We start from the raw sequence: 16,853 nt of genomic DNA on the forward strand, positions 1-16,853 counted from the left end.
GAAGCAGTAAAACTGTCCTTCTTTAGACTAGTTGAGCATCAACATTTGTGGGTTCGATTACAGGCTCAAAATGGCCAGAAACAAAGAACTCGTCAGTCTATTCTTGTTCTGAGAAATGAAGGCTATTCCATGCGAGAAATTGCCAAGAAACTGAAGATCTCGTACAATGCTGTATACTACTCCCTTCACAGAACAGTGAAAACTGGCTCTAACCAGAATAGAAAGAGGAGTTGGAGGCCCCGGTGCACAACTGAGCAAGAGGACATTAGAGTGTGTCATTTGAGAAACAGACGCCTCACAAGCCCTCAACTGGCAGCTTCATTAAATAGTACCCCCAAAACACCAGTCTCAACGTCAACAGTGAAGAGGCAACTCCGGGATGTTGGCCTTCTAGACAGAGTTGCAAAAGAAAAAGCCATATCTCAGACTGGCCAATAAAAATACAAGATTAAGATGGGCAAAAGAACACAGACACTGCACAGAGGAAGATTGGAAAAAAGTGTTATGGAGAGACAAATCTAAGTTTGAGGTGTTCGGATCACAAAGAAGAACATTCGTGAGATGCAGAACAATGAAAATATGCTGGAGGAGTGCTTGATGCCATCTGTCAAGCATGGTGGAAGCAATGTGATGATCTGGGGTGCTTTGGTGGTGGTAAAGTGGGAGATTTGTACAGGGTAAAAGGGATATTGAAGAAGGAAGGCTATCACTTAATTTTGCAACACTATGCCATACCCTGTGGACGACGCTTAATTGGAGCCCATTTCCTCCTACAACAGGACAATGACCCAAAGCACAGCTCCAAACTATGCAATAACTATTTAGGGAAGAAGCAGTCAGCTGGTATTCTGTCTATAATGGAGTGGCCAGCACAGTAACTGGATCTCAACCCTATTGAGCTGTTGTGGAAGCAGCTTGACCGTAAGAAGTGCCCATCAAGCCAATCCAACTTGTGGGAGGTGCTTCAGGAAGCATGGGGTGACATCTCTTCAGATTACCTCAACAAATTGACAACTAGAATGCCAAAGGTCTACAAGGCTGTAATTGCTGCAAATTGAGGATTCTTTGACGAAAGCAAAGTTTGAAGGACACAATTATTATTTCAATTAAAAATCATTATTTATAACATTGTCAACGTCTTGACTATATTTACTATTAATTTTGCAACTAATTTCATGTATGTTTTCATGGAAAACAAGGACATTTCTAAGTGACCCCAAACATTTGAACGGTAGTGTACATTTGAACATTTTTAAAGGTAGGAACATGGTTCGTTATCACTTTTGCTTAGCAAAATCAACTTAACTCACAAACATGTTCTTTCCCTCTCTTCTATATTCTGTTATTCCACCTACTCTTTCGATCCGTTTTTCAAGTCTTTCTCTCTCACACTCAATTTACCCAAATTGTAACTCTTTCAAGCTCTCCTCTTCTTCTTGCCTCTACTTTGCTATTCCCCATGTACTCCTCTGTTTATGGGGGGTGGATACCTAGTCAGTTGTACAACTGAATGCATTCAACTTAAATGTGTTTTCCGCATTTAATCCAACCGAATCAGAGAGGTGCGGGGGGCTGCCATTATTGACATCCACGGCACCCGGGGAACAGTGGTTTAACTGCCTTGCTCAGGTGCAGAACAACAGATTTTTACCTTTGGCAGCTCAGGGTTTCGATCCAGCAACCTTTCAGTTACTGGTCCAACGTTCTAACCACTAGGCTACCTGCTGCTTCACTTGATACTTTCTCCTTCTTTACCCCTCGTCTTTTGGCAGGGGGCAGTGGCAACTCTACCTATCTCTGTCCTCTCTGGTTAGCTGATCCTACCTGTCCCTGTCCTCTCTGGTTAGCTGATCCTACCTGTCCCTGTCCTCTCTGGTTAGCTGATCCTACCTGTCCCTGTCCTCTCTGGTTAGCTGATCCTACCTGTGGTTCTAGTTGATCCTACTCCAGTGTTTCCCATGGTCTACCAGCTCCCAAAGGCTACTGTTTCAAGGGCAATTCCAGTTAAAAGAGCTTCCTACAAGGAGTCCTGTTTTAGACCCTAATCCATTTAGGCATAATTGTCTGTGTGTGTGTGTGTGCGCACGCGCATGGTAATGGATGCTTCTCGCTAGGCACAGACGTCAGTTCAACGTCTAATTTCGATTTATATTTGGTTGAGTTGTCAACTAACGTGAATTAAATGTTAAGAAAAAAAATGTCAGCATGTCATTGGATTTAGGTTTTAAAAATACAACATGTCCTGACGTTGAAGACTTTTCCCAACTCCAATCAGTTTTCCATGTTGATTCAACGTCATCACATGAGATGTTTTGGGTTGAAATGATGTGTTTTTGCCCAGCAGGTTGTGTGTATGTGTTTGCGTGAAATAACATAATCAGTTCCTTTTAGGGATTTGTGGACCTCTCTTTGAACTTGGAGTTACCACCGTGACATGCATTTGAACTATTCAAGTGTTGTTTTTTAGTTTTTATCTGTAATAGTGTGTTGAGCACAAAGTGACATGTTCAATTGACGGACTTACTGTTTGTTTGTCTGTTGTTGTTTGTGTGTGTTTGTGTGTGTACAGTGTAAAATTGGTTTGTTATTCCCTACTGACTCCTTGCTACCTAGAACCCTCTCCCTCTCTCCTCTCAGTAGGGATTAAGCAGAGCCACTGCCACACTAAGACCTACACACACACAGCCTGGGGGAAATACACCAATCTCTCTCTTACACACACACACACACACGCGCCCGCGCACACACAGACACGCACACACAGACACGCACACACACGCACACACACACACACAACCACTTTAGCCTACTACTCTGTGGAGAGGAAGAGGGTTCATAAAGGGGGAAGTGGTAGAGAGAAAGAGAGAGAGAGAGAGAGAGAGAGAGAGAGAGAGAGAGAGAGAGAGAGAGAGAGAGAGAGAGAGAGAGCGAGAGCCAGTACAGAGAGACAGGGAGACAGAGTACATACACTACTCTACCCCACCTAAGGGGATGTGATCAAACTACTGCATCTGGTGAGTGCACTACCGTCTCTCTTTACTTGATGTTGGAGTTGTCTGAGTGTGCTGTAAACATCAGTATGGAGCTGTGTATGGTGTGTGTGTGTGTGTGTACAATGCTGGAATTATTGCATTATGGCTGCAATACTTGTCTCCAGAGATCCCACATGCCTTACGCTGTATTCAGGCTGGCTGTTTTGTACTGTAAGTAATGCACTGAATAGTGTCATGCTATTGTATTAGCCTGTTAGCAGCGTGACCATGGTGCGGTACACAGAGTCTTATGGAGTGGCGTAGCGCTGTGCTAATGCTAAGCTGCTGACTCAGTGCTATATGCATCGACATTCATCACACAATGGAGTGGGACGAAAACCTGCTCTGGGCCCTGCCAGGTGCTCCTTCCTCCATCAATGCAGGGTTATGATGCCATAATCATTTCCCCACCCAAGATCAACAAGTGGAACAGCAAAGGCCTCATCTCATTACCATGTCTGCAGAATGATTCCCCAAACACAGGCAGATCACAGGAATATATTTGTATACAGTAAAGGGTCATAGTCATGTGGTTTAAGAGATTTGCTATTGTCTTTTGCAGAGTGCTTTATACTTCTAGCCACACAGGTGTTATTTCAGTGTTGACATGTTGGTGCTAATATTGAGAGAGAGCTTGGCGGTGATAGAGTGCTGGTTCCCGTTTTCCCTCATCGACTAAGCTCGTTACTGGCTATTTGCGTCACAAAAGAAACAGTGCAGGGTTGTGCAGAGTTCCAGACCACTGAGAATGTGAGTGTAAAACAGTACATTGGCAAGATAAAGTATGTGAACCCTTTGGAAATACCTGGATTTCTGCATAAATTGGTCCTAAAATTTGATCTGATGTTCATCTAGGTCACAACAATAGACAAACACAGTCAGCTTAAACTAATAACACAAACAATTATCCGTTATGTCTTTATTGAACACACCGTGTAAACATTCACAGTGCAGGGTTGAAAAAGTAGGTGAACCCTTGGATTTAATATCTGGTTGACCCTTCTTTGGCAGCCATAACCTCAACCAAACGTTTTCTGTAGTTGCAGATCATATCTGCACAAAGGTCAGGAGGAATTTTGGACCATTCCTCTTTACAAAACTGTTTCAGTTCCACAATATTCTTAGGATGTCTGGTGTGAACTGCTCTCTTGAAGTCATGCCACAGCATCTCAATTGGGTTGAGGTCAGGACTGACTGGGCTAATCCAGAAGGCATATTTTCTTCTGTTGAGGCCATTCTGTTGTTGATTTACTTCTGTCTTTTGAGTTGTTGTCCTGTTGCATCACCTAACTTATGTTGATAGCCTTACATTCTCCTGAAAAATGTCTTGATAAACTTGGGAATACATTTTTCCGTCAATGATAGCAAGCTGTCTAGGCCCTGAGGCAGCAAAGCAGCCCCAAACCATGATACTCCCTCCACCATAGTTTACAGTTGGGATGAGGTTTTGATGTTGGTGTGCCTTTTTCTCTCCACACACAGTGTTGTGTGTTCCTTCCAAACAACTTAACTTTAGTTTCATCTGTCCACAGAATATTTTGCCAGTAGCGCTGTGGAACATCCAGGTGCTCTTTTGCGAACTTCAGATGTGCAGCAATGTTTTTTTTGGACAGCAGTGGTTCCTTCCATGGTCCTCCCATGAACACCATTCTTGTTTAGTGTTTTACATATTGTAGACTCGTCAACAGAGATGTTAGCATCTTCCAGAGATGTCTGTAAGTCTTTAGCTGACACTCTAGGATTCTTCTTAACCTCATTGAGCATTCTGTGCTGTGCTCTTGCAATCTTTTTTGCAGGACAGCCACTCCTAGGGAGAGTAGCAACAGTGCTGAAATGTCTCCATTTATAGACAATTTGTCTTACCATTGACTGACTTTTAGAGATACTTTTGTAACCCTTTCCAGCTTTATGCAAGTCAACAATTCTTAATCTTAGGTTTTCTGAGATCTCTTTTTTGTTTGAGGCATGGTTCACATCAGGCAATGCTTGATGCAGATGAACAGATGAACCCAATGCAGATTAACCTAGAGTGAAAACACACCTCTCCTTCGGCCACAGAGCAATCAATCAAAATAGATCGCTAGTGAATGGAGTCCGTATCTCTCCACAGAATAACAACACACGCTACAGCAGTCAGACTTGACACTGTTGGCACTCTGAACCAGTAGCCACAGTGAAAGGAAGCAGGGAATGGGGTAAGGAGAATGCTTTCCTGTTCAGTAGTACTAGCTACCTTTCTCCATGACACATCTTGAGCAGAGAGGTGGAGGTATTTTAATTGGAGTCTCCAAAGGCCATGGTTACAGCTTGTTCACTTCACTTTGCCAATATAGCTCTTGTGATCTTTATCCAAGGGAATACATTGTTTAATTCGCTGCATGGCTGGCTGCTGCTTTCCCTAGACTCCGAAGTAGTGCTACCACCAACACAGCCAACAAGACGCATACACCCACACATACACACGCATCCAACGCACCTATTCTCTCTCACTAACTGTAATTTGCTTTCATTACATTTTTCAATTGCACACATGTAGCCGCGTACCCAAACACACACACACACACACACACACACTGAATATACAAAACATTAAGAACACCTGCTCTTTCCATGACAGACTGACCAGGTAAATCCAGGTGAAAGCTATGATCCCTTATTGATGTCACTTGTTAAATCCACTTCAATCAGTGTAGATGAAGGTTAAAGAAGGATATTTAGTTTTGAGACAATTGAGAAATGGATTGTGCGGGTGTGCGATTCAGAGGGTGAATGGGCAAGACAAAATATTTAAGTGCCTTTCAATGGGGTTTTTTAGTAGGTGCCAGGCACACTGGTTTGTTTCAAGAACTGCAACGTTGCTGGGTTTTTCACACTGAATAGTTTCCTGTGTGTATCAAGAATGGTCCGCCACCCAAAGGACATCCAGTGTAACGATTCTCTTGTGGTGAAGGAGAGGCGGACCAAAACGCAGCGTGGTGGTTATTCATTGTATTTTAATGAAGACACTATACATGAATAAACTAACGAAAACAAGAAACGTGAGAACTCAAAACAGCCCTATCTGGTGCAAACACAAAGACAGGAACAATCATCCACAAACACACAGTGAAACGCAGGCTACCTAAGTATGATTCTCAATCAGAGACAACTAATGACACCTGCCTCTGATTGAGAACCATACTAGGCCGAAACATAGAAAAACAAACATAGACTGCCCACCCAACTCACGCCCTGACCATACTAAATAAATACAAAACAAAGGAAACAAAGGTCAGAACGTGACATCCAGCCAACTTTAAACAACTGTGGGAAGCATTGGAGTCAACATGGGCCAGCATCGCTGCGGAATGCTTTCGACACCTTGTAGTCCATAACCCAATGAATTGAGGCTGTTCTGAGGGCAAAAGGGGGTACAACTCAATATTAGGAAGGTGTTCCTAATGTTTTGTAGTCTCAGTGAACCTATACAGAGACATAAACACACCACTTGCTTTCCTGGGTTTACAATGAATATGTTTTGTGGTTGAAAGTGAAGCTGCTGTATGACTGTGTGCTGTCATTTTGATTATTTGTTTTGAGGTTTTTTTTTGTGAAAATGTATCACTTGTGAAAATTGCACCAAAGCCATTAAACATTTTTTTTTTTTTTAAATAGCAAACAATAAAAATGTAAGTGCTGAATAGAAAGAATAGTAGATGGTAAATATCCTTTTCCGTACAGCATTTGACAATAACTTGACATGCAATAAACTTGTCAAGTCTTACAGTTTCAATATCCTTATACAGTACATAGAGTACGTAGGACAAATCATCAGAAATAGGGGATTGGAAAGCAGTTGGCGACAGTAGAAACATAGCACAGTGTTGTAAGGCATTTCTGCCCCATGGAAACGTTCTACAAGATCACCTCTTCTACGTGACTTGTCAACTGCTACAGTATCGCCTGTCTTTTTGTTTGGATTTCATCCACCCACAGTGTATCACTGAAATTCAGATAACAAGTTGGATATACTGTTGTACACAATCTAGGTATTTCAGCAATGAATTGTACACTACACTATAATTCCAAATGGTAGCAAGGGCAATTCCATGGGAACGAATTACGCTTTGACTCAGTTTTATCACTTTAAAATGTATGTCAAATTAATTCCATTATTTGGAATTTGTGTAAGGATATTGAATTTGAATTTGATATTGCACAAATTGAACCATTGAATTCATCCAATTGAATTTGTATTTCATGATTTAAAACTGAAGCGGTACTCGTCCATGTTCCAGAGAGTTACCTTTCAGGAATGGGGTTGTAAGAGCTTACAGCCAAAGCGGTTTAAACGCTAGAGCCAAATTCATTGGAAGAAAATAAATGAAACATGTCACATTGGCTTCAGAAACCGCCAGAAGCTTCTGTTTACCACAGAGAGCGTTTGAGTCTATCTGTTCTCCTCCATCTTTCCTGGCTGGCAAAGTACCAGGATGTTGTCTCTGGTTTTGAATCTGAATTTGGGGAACTGAATTTGGAAACGAAATCTGAATGCATCTGAGAAGTTGAATATACACTGAGTATACACAGCATTAGGGACACCTGCTCTTTCCACGACATAGACTGACCAGGCGAATCCAGGTGAATCCAGGTGTATCCAGGTGACAGCTATGATCCAGGTGACAGCTTTTCCATCTGTTTATCCAGAAATCAAAGACTTTACTTATGCCACATTTTTGTTGATGGAAAATGGTTGAAAAATGTATCTATGCCTACATTTCCCAAAAATATAGACTCTTAGCTTTCATTCGACACCCAATTTGATATGCTCCTATGAGCTTCACATGATGGTGCTCATGGGTCATTTTCGATGGAAAATCCCCAGGTAGTGACTCTTTTCACTTTGTCCAAATAAAGCACACTGGCTGATGGAGAATGGTGATGTAGTATTTACAGCCACATCCATATATGATTTGGTTTTACCTTACAACATAAATTGATGTCCAATTGATACATTTATGAGGTAAAAATATAGAAATATACAGTGCTCCATATACATCATGTTTACTAGGCACTGCATCATTTTGGTTCAGTAGTTGTACATTTTGAGCAGTTTGATAAACGATAGTTCATTGTATTGTTGACAAATTACAAGAAAATCATGTGAAAAGTAAAGTGAATGTTACAATTTATCCAAATTGAAAGAGTGATTTGGTGCAGTGAACAAATGACTTTCTGATTTTGTTTGTTCTACTCAACTGAAAATGTTTTGAAACACGAGGCACTATGATGATCTGTTTGATGTCTGTGCTTAGAGTTGTAAAACTGGACTACATACTTGTGAAAATTGTACCGAAGTGATTGAAATAAAACTGTTATTTGAGAGGTGGAGGGGAAAGATGGCAATCAATCAGAGGAGATTGTGTGGATCTGTGTCCTCTCCTCTCCTTCATCCCTGCTGTTCATCCCTTCATCTGAGCTGGGTCTCTCTCTCTCTCTCTTTCTTTCTATTTTGATCTGCCTTTAGATTTAATATAGGGTATATGCATGTCATGTCAGCTTGCTGTTCTGGGGCTCTACTGTTTATGTACAGTATCTGTAGTCAGTGAATGCTGTTGTGTGGCTCAGACCAATAGACTCTGTTCATAGATTTTTTTTATTGCCATTACCATGAGTATCAATCTATTTATCCCGCTACTGGTCACTATTACTGCTGTTTACATGTATATATTACCATTAGTATCTATCTATTTATCCTGCTACTGGTCACTATTACTCCTGTTTACATGTATAGACACTGAACAAATATATAAACACAACATGTAAAGTGTTGGTCCCATGTTTCATGAGCTGAAATAAAAGATTACATATATTTTCCATTCGCACAAAAATCTTATTTCTCTCAAATGTTGTGCACACATTTGTTTACACCCTTGTTAGTGAGCATTTCGCCTCTGCCAAGATAATCCATCCACCTGACAGGTGTGGCATATCAAGAAGCTGATTAAACAGCACAATCATTACACAGGTGCACCTTGTGCTGGGAACAATAAAAGGCCACTCTAAAAGGTGCAGTTTTGTCACACAACACAATGCCACAGATGTTTTGAGGGAGTGTGCAATTGTCTTCCATTGGATAACGGTTGTAGGGACAGGTCTGGTTGGTGACAGTATATCATAACTATTGTGCTGTGCTCTAAAACTCCTAAAGTGGATACACAGCATGCATAGGATATACCACCTCACATGTAGTTAATTTCTGGTCAGGCAAACTTTGTATTGCCCCGGCAGGACTAAGGGAGAGGGCCATAAAGTCAGTCTCGTCCAAAACAGAGATTTGCGGGATGTTGAAAAAAATGGTATGTCACAGAATGAAGAGTACCACAGCCGTTTTCCTTGGGTTGGGTTTGTCTCAAACCTGCCCACAGCATCCAAGTAATCATCAATTCTGAGAGCAGCTGCACATGACCCAATCGTGATGTGTAACCTTAATTTAACTAGGCAAGTCAGTTAAGAACAAATTCTTATTTACAATGACGGCCTACCCCGTTGACGCTGGGCCAATTGTGCACCACCATATGGGACTCCCAATCACAGCCAGATGTGATTCATCCTGGATTCAACCAGGGACTGTAATGATGCCTCTTGCACTGAGATGCAGTGCCTTAGACCACTGTGCCACTCGGGTGCACATGGTCAGTTTGGTTTACCATTCAATATAGTTAAGGACCATCAGTAAATTACTACATTTGAGTGGACTCTCCTGGTTTACTGCATGTGCTTAGACTGTCCTGGTTTACTGCATGTACTTAGACTCTCCTGGTTTACTGCATGTGCTTAGACTCTCCTGGTTTACTGCATGTGCTTAGGCTGTCCCGGTTTACTGCATCTGCTTAGACTGTCCTGGTTTACTGTATCTGCTTAGACTGTCTTGGTTTACTGCATGTGCCTAGACTGTCCTGGTTTACTGCATGTGCTTAGACTGTCCTGGTTTACTGTATCTGCTTAGACTGTCCTGGTTTACTGCATGTGATTAGATTGTCCTGGTTTACTGCATGTGCTTAGATTGTCCTGGTTTACTGCATGTGCTTAGACTGTCCTGGTTTACTGTATCTGCTTAGACTGTCCTGGTTTACTGCATGTGATTAGTCTGTCCTGGTTTACTGCATGTGCTTAGATTGTCCTGGTTTACTGCATGTGCTTAGACTGTCCTGGTTTACTGCATGTGCTTAGACTGTCCTGGTTTACTGCATGTGCTTAGACTGTCCTGGTTTACTGCATGTGTGCTTAGACTGTCCTGGTTTACTGCATGTGCTTAGATTGTCCTGGTTTACTGCATGTGCTTAGACTCTCCTGGTTTACTGCATGTGCTTAGACTGTCCTGGTTTACTGCATGTGCTTAGACTGTCCTGGTCCGTCTGGGATCTCTCTCTCTCTGAACCCTGGCTATGAGGTCTCCTACAAACCAGAGAAACTCAGCCTGATATGTTCATCTGTACAATCACCATCAACACCACAACACCAGACACCACAGCCTCAGGTTTCCTGCAGCTTCCCACTTCATATTTGTGTTTGTGAGTGTGTGTGTTGCTCCGCTCAGACAGTTACGCAATAACAATAAACCCAGGGAATATGGGATCAATAATCTGGTTTAGAGTCTGTTAGTAGACAGACACCTCCGGGGAGGTTATAGACCAGAGAGACAGACAGGCTGAGTCTCAGGACCATAGAATTATAACAGTACTATTACTGTTTGGGCATAAATATTTCACTATTATAAATATTTGTCCTCACACGCTGCACCATTTGTAAATTATAGCCCTGGCGTACACCAAGAAGTCTTTACAAATGGTGCCTCCGGTGTGGCAATTCTTAACAATATGGTTAAGACAGATACCCTAGGCCTAGAAGAGGCTATGTACCAGGCTGACAGACAAGTTAAACCTGGATTAGGGCAGACAGTTCAAAAGCGGCTATGATGACTCTCTGATGACCCTATGCAGACCGGCTGGGGCAGAGACGACCGGATACGACCGGCTAGGGTAAACTCAGTTAAATGATGAGAGGAAGTGATGGAGGAGAGGAAACAGAGGGATTAAAGGACTCAGTATGAGCTGTTGGAGGATGAGAGGGTCACTATGGCTACAGTAAATTCAATTCATTTTTCAAAAACAGCCCAGCGACCAACTGTCTTGAGTTATAGTGCTGATTCGTACACTACTGTCCCTCTCCCCTTTCTTACACACAAGTCGCCACATCCACTCATTCATTTACATTCACAATCACACAACTCACACACACACTGCTAGCCTACAATCATTGTTACACTCACCCTGTCATTCCGTCACCCACAGATTATACAGTGATTATTCAGACTCTACTGTCTCTCTCTCAGCCACAAATCGTCACATTCACTTATTCATTCACACACACCGCTATAGCTTACAATCATTCATTCACAATCACGCTTCCCCTCTGTCACCACGGCACCTATTCTGCCTGTTATCCACAGGGAGTCCTAATGACAGAGTGGAATAATGACTACTCAGTACAATAACAAAGAAGGCAAATTACTGAGCAGGGCAATAGCCCACGTTCTGGTAATATAATAACAGGGAAAAGCAGTAGTGGAGGGAGCTAATAATAGTGCAGTAACAATCAGCGGGGTTGATCTCCTCATCCTCCTCTTCATCATCCTCCTCATCATCCTCCTCCTCTTCATCATCCTCCTCATCCTCCTCCTTCTCCTGCTCCTCATCTTCCTCCTCCTCCTCCTCTTCCTCCTCCTCCTCCCCATCCCCCTCCTCCTCTTCATCCTCCTTCATCTCCTCCTCATGCTCCTTCTCCTCTTCATCTTCCTCCTCCTCTTCCTGCTCCTTCTCCCCTGGCCTTTTGTTCTCTGTGGTAGGATTCTCATGGTTTTCGTTGATTTGCACAGTGATGGACTGAGGAGGACGCCAGCTCAGATGGAAACCAGTGGGGGTCAGTGCCGTTTATGATGAGGGAGGACAATGTATTTTTTCATGAGCATGGCCTTATTTCTATTACAGCATGTTGGATGACTGTCATTCATATTCCATTCAACCAGTTCAATGTAACAGTGATAGGTTTAGGCTACTACATACTCAAATTTCCCTGTACCCATCATGAGTTTGCTACAACCTAGCCTATGAATGAAAGTTTACAACGTAAGTGCACACATGTCGAGGGAAGAACTTGAGATGACAGACAGTGACACATGGGCAGACAGTGACACATTCAATATGGCCTTGCACACTATTGCCTGCATGCAGTTTATTTAAGGTGTAATTCTCTTCTGACGAAGAGGAGTAGTATGAAGGATTGGAGGACCAAAACGCAGCGTGGTAAGTGTTCATGTTTTTTAATGAATAACGAACACTGAACAAAACAATAAACGTGAAGTAAATCAAACCGAAACAGTCCCGTGTGGCACAGACACTAACACGGAAAATAAACACCCACAACTCAAAAGTGAAACCCAGGCTACCTAAGCATGATTCTCAATCAGGGACAACAATTGACAGCTGCCTCTGATTGAGAACCATACTAGGCCGAACTCAAAAACCAACATAGAAAAACAAACATAGACTGCCCACCCAACTCACGCCCTGACCATACTAAAACAAAGATATAATAACAGAATTAAGGTCAGAACGTGACAGTAATCTTTAGTCCAACAGTTGCAAACGAGAGTTTCTATTGGACAAATTCAGGTGTTTTTATCTATTATTTGTTTTCCGTTTATTAAGAAACGTTTTTCAACAGAATCGGCGGAATGAATACACCCCTGATCATGCATAAACACAGGTCACTTTCATAGCAGCCACTTTGTATTCATTCCAGCCTCTATGCACTCTCCTCCTCTCACCTTTTCCCTTCGTTTGTGGACTTCAATGAACAACACATCAGCTGTATGTGACCAGGTGAAAAACCTTTCCAAGCCAAACCATGTCTTAACTGCTATACACAGCCTACATCATTGTCCCCATATTAGCTAAAGTAACATCCTAGTCAACATAACTAATAGAACAAATGTGTTAGTAAACCCGCTACAATCATGCAGTAACTTTACAGTGTATAGTCAGTAAGAAGTTACACCAGTGGGCCCCGGTGGCAATTAATTCATAAAACTCATACCTTAACTTGGAAGAGTTCCAGTGTTGTGATGGCTAGTCAGCTAGCTAACATAGCATCCCTCTGTTGAGCTGGGTGTTTGAGTTACTAAACTAGCCAGCTGCATTTGCTAGTTAAGTAAGTAAAACTGAAAGTGACAATCTCTCTCTTTCTCTCTCGCTCTCTCTCTTGCTTCTCCTTCATTTTTTAAGAAATTAATTTGTGCAAAACTGTTTAACTATTTTCTTTGTCTCTCTTTGAGTCAACTATTCACCACATTTTATGCACTGCAGTGCTAGATAGCTGTAGCTTATGCTTTCAGTACTAGATTCATTCTCTGATCCTTGGAAAGGGTGGACAACAAGTCAGTTCATGCTGCAAGAACTCTGATAGGTTGGAGGACGTCCTCCGGAAGTTGTCATAATTACTGTGTAAGTGTATGGAAGGGGGTTAGAACCAAGAGCCTCCTAGGTTTTGTACTGAAATCAATGTACCAAGAGGAGGACGGAAGCTAGCTGTCCTCCGACTACTCCATGGTGTTACCCTATAGAGTGCTGTTGAGGCTACTGTAGACCTTAATTGCAAGACAGTGTGTTTTAATCAATTATTTGGTGACAGGAATATATTTAGTATAGTTTTATCAATGTTTTACAATTTACCTTTTTAATGAAATTCCCTTCCTCCTCTGAGGAGCCTCCACTGGATGGGACCCTTATCTTCTACGCACTCATGCACACATGCATGTACGTACGTATGGATGTATGCACACACTTGCACAAATGCAACACACACTGGACGGCAAGAGACACCCTGACATTTCAGGCGGTCTGAAAACAGAGAGGTCATAAAGTATCAGGAAAATGACGTATGCATATAGCTTCTCTTGGTCTTAGGAACCAACATGGCAATATAGGGTTTTCTTCCAGCCTAGCACTAACGACCCCTGTTTTAACTTATTTGGTAGCCTGCGTGCCAGTCTGTTTCGGCTCTCTTGCCAACTCCTTATGGAATTGTCATGCCAAACACGTCATGTCTTCGTTTGGTTTGACAATGACAGCTATGGAGTTGGCAATAGCACAAACAGATGTGGGATCATGCAGGCTAGTAATTTGGTGCTTGGTGATGTGCTTTTCCCTGGATTGAAGAATACTGCTCTAGCACCATGGTGTCAGAGAGGCAAAACATCCCCCCTCTCCTCTTTGTTCCAGCACCCCTTCAGTGCCAACCCAGCACCCCTCACCATCCAAAGTCTGTACAGTAACACTGTCTATATCCCGAGGGTGTTGTTATGGTAAACTCCTAGACTACAATATGGTACTCCAGTCATTTAACCCCGCAAAACCCCCTATCCCCCTCATGTGCACGGTCGCCTAGCAACAGCACTTGGGGGGGGGGGGAGGGGTCAGAGGTGAAAGAGCCCCCTTGCAGGGCCATCCATCACATGTCAGAGAATGGGAGCAGGGGAGAGGGAGGTGTTTGTGTGTGCGTGTGTGCACTGTGGTCGGTAGCCGTCAGTAGTACCTCTGTGTCCCCTCCAAAGCAGGCAGGAACTTGACAGCTGACATTATCTGGGGGTCGACAGGGAGGCACTTCTTTAATAAACATGACTATGATAGGGATGCTAATCGATGCCTGCCCCTCCACTTCAGACTAATTGTGTTAAGATGATGTCACTCAGAAGTCTGAGGGCTTTGCGGCTGCAAGAGGTCAACACAACAATGGAGGCAACAACAGCACGCGCACACACACACACAACCTTGTCAAACTACAATGAAGGGATGTTCAACCTGTCTAGAAGCATATGACTGATGCTCTACTGGAACAGGAGGGTAAGCAGTCTAACTGATATCAATTACATTTAGTGTTATTTGCTTTTCCCTAATGTTCTCCTCCTGACGTAGGCTACTTCTCTTTGGTAAGTGATGCAGGGGCTCTGTTGCTATTTCTCTCTCCCTCTCTCTTTCTCTCTGACCTCTCTCTCTCTCTCTCTCTCTCTCTCTCTCTCATAACAGGCCTCTGGAGGTGACAGGAGGCATATTTTCAAGGGGAGAGAGGGGGTAGAGAGAGAGACAGAGAGGGAGAGGAAAGGGAGAGACTGCGTGAGAGAGAGAGAGACGGAGAGAGAGAGGATAGAGGGGGGTGAGAAATAAAGACAGAGTCCCTGTAGTAATCCTTTTAGTCCGAGGGAGAAGCACGATTTGCTGTTGTGCTTCGGTTTTTAAAAGGTTTTCGTCATTGGTGTTAAAAGACGCTGCAACACACTTTTGATTTCCTGTAATTGAATCTTCCAACGTCAGAGATACTCTGGCTCGGCTGAACAATTGTTAGCAAGCTAATCCTTTCCTGAGAATGTCTGTACTGTTATGATAGCCCCACTACATAAACTCAGCAGAAAAAGAAACATCCTCTCACTGTCAACTGCATTTATTTTCAGCAAACTTAACCTGTGTAAATATTTGCATGAACATTACAAGATTCAACAACTGAGACATAAACTGAACAAGTTCCACAGACATGTGACTAACAGAAATTGAATAATGTGCCTCTGAAGAAAGAGGAGGTCAAAATCAAAAGTAAAAGTCAGTATCTGGTGTGGCCACCAGCTGCATTAAGTACTGCAGTGCATCTCCTCCTTGTGGACTGCACCAGATTTGCCAGTTCTTGCTGTGAGATGTTACCCCACTCTTCCACCAAGGCACCTGCAAGTTCCTGGACATTTCTGGGGGAATGGCCCTAGCCCTCACCCTCCAATCCAACAGATCCCAGACGTGCTCAATGGGATTGAGATCCGGGCTATTCCCTGGCCATGGCAGAACACTGACATTCCTGTCTTGTAGGAAATCACACACAGAACGAGCAGTATGGCTGGTGGCATTATCATGCTGGAGGGTCATGTCAGGATGAGCCTGCAGGAAGGGTACCACATGAGGGAGGAGGATGTCTTCCCTGTAACGCACAGCTTTGAGATTGCCTGCAATGACAACAAGCTCAGTCCGATGATGCTGTGACACACTGCCCCAGACCATGACGGACCCTCCACCTCCAAATTGATCCCGCTCCAGAGTACAGGCCTCGGTGTAACGCTCATTCCTTTGACGTTAAACGTGAATCCGACCATCACCCCCGGGTGAGACAAAACCGCGACTCGTCAGTGAAGAGCACTTTTTGCCAGTCCTGTCTGGTCCAGCGACGGTGGGTTTGTTCCCATAGGAAACGTTGTTGCCGGTGGTGTCTGGTGAGGACCTGCCTTATAACAGGCCTACAAGCCCTCAGTCCAGCCTCTCTCAGCCTTTTGCGGACAGTCTGAGCACTGATGGAGGGATTGTGCGTTCCTGGTGTAACTCGGGCAGTTGTTGTTGCCTGTTGTACCTGTCCTGCAGGTGTGATGTTCGGATGTACCGATCCTGTGCAAGTGTTGTTACATGTGGTCTGCCACTGCGAGGACGATCAGCCGTCTGTTCTGTCTGTTCTGTCTCCCTGTAGCACTGTCTTAGGCGTCTCACAGTACGGATGTGCAATTTATTGGCCTGGCCTCATCTGCTGTCCTCATGCCTCCTTGCATCATCCCTAAGGTACATTCACACAGATGAGCAGGGACCCTGGGCATCTTTCTTTTTGTGTTTTTCAGAGTCAGTAGAAAGGCATCTTTAGTGTCCTAAGTTTTCATAACTGTGACTTTAATTGCCTACAGTCTGTAAGCTGTTAATG

At 43.3% G+C, this 16,853-nt stretch overlaps 1 protein-coding gene across 4 annotated transcripts in view; it reads left to right on the forward strand.

Moving 5' to 3' along the window:
- Window positions 1-2,929: 2,929 nt before the first annotated feature.
- LOC139382326 (A-kinase anchor protein SPHKAP-like) overlaps window positions 2,930-16,853 on the forward strand; it is a 133,985-nt gene continuing 120,061 nt past the window's right edge. For 3 of the 4 annotated variants that reach the window (XM_071126253.1, XM_071126256.1, XM_071126257.1), the window contains exon 1: window positions 2,935-3,014. The gene's annotated coding sequence lies outside the window, so the exon portion shown is untranslated. Of the gene's footprint in view, window positions 3,015-16,853 lie in introns of all 4 variants that reach the window. The other variant, XM_071126254.1, reaches the window with a different exon arrangement.

This window comes from Oncorhynchus clarkii, chromosome 24 (assembly GCF_045791955.1).
Source record: "Oncorhynchus clarkii lewisi isolate Uvic-CL-2024 chromosome 24, UVic_Ocla_1.0, whole genome shotgun sequence".
NCBI lineage: Eukaryota > Metazoa > Chordata > Actinopteri > Salmoniformes > Salmonidae > Oncorhynchus > Oncorhynchus clarkii.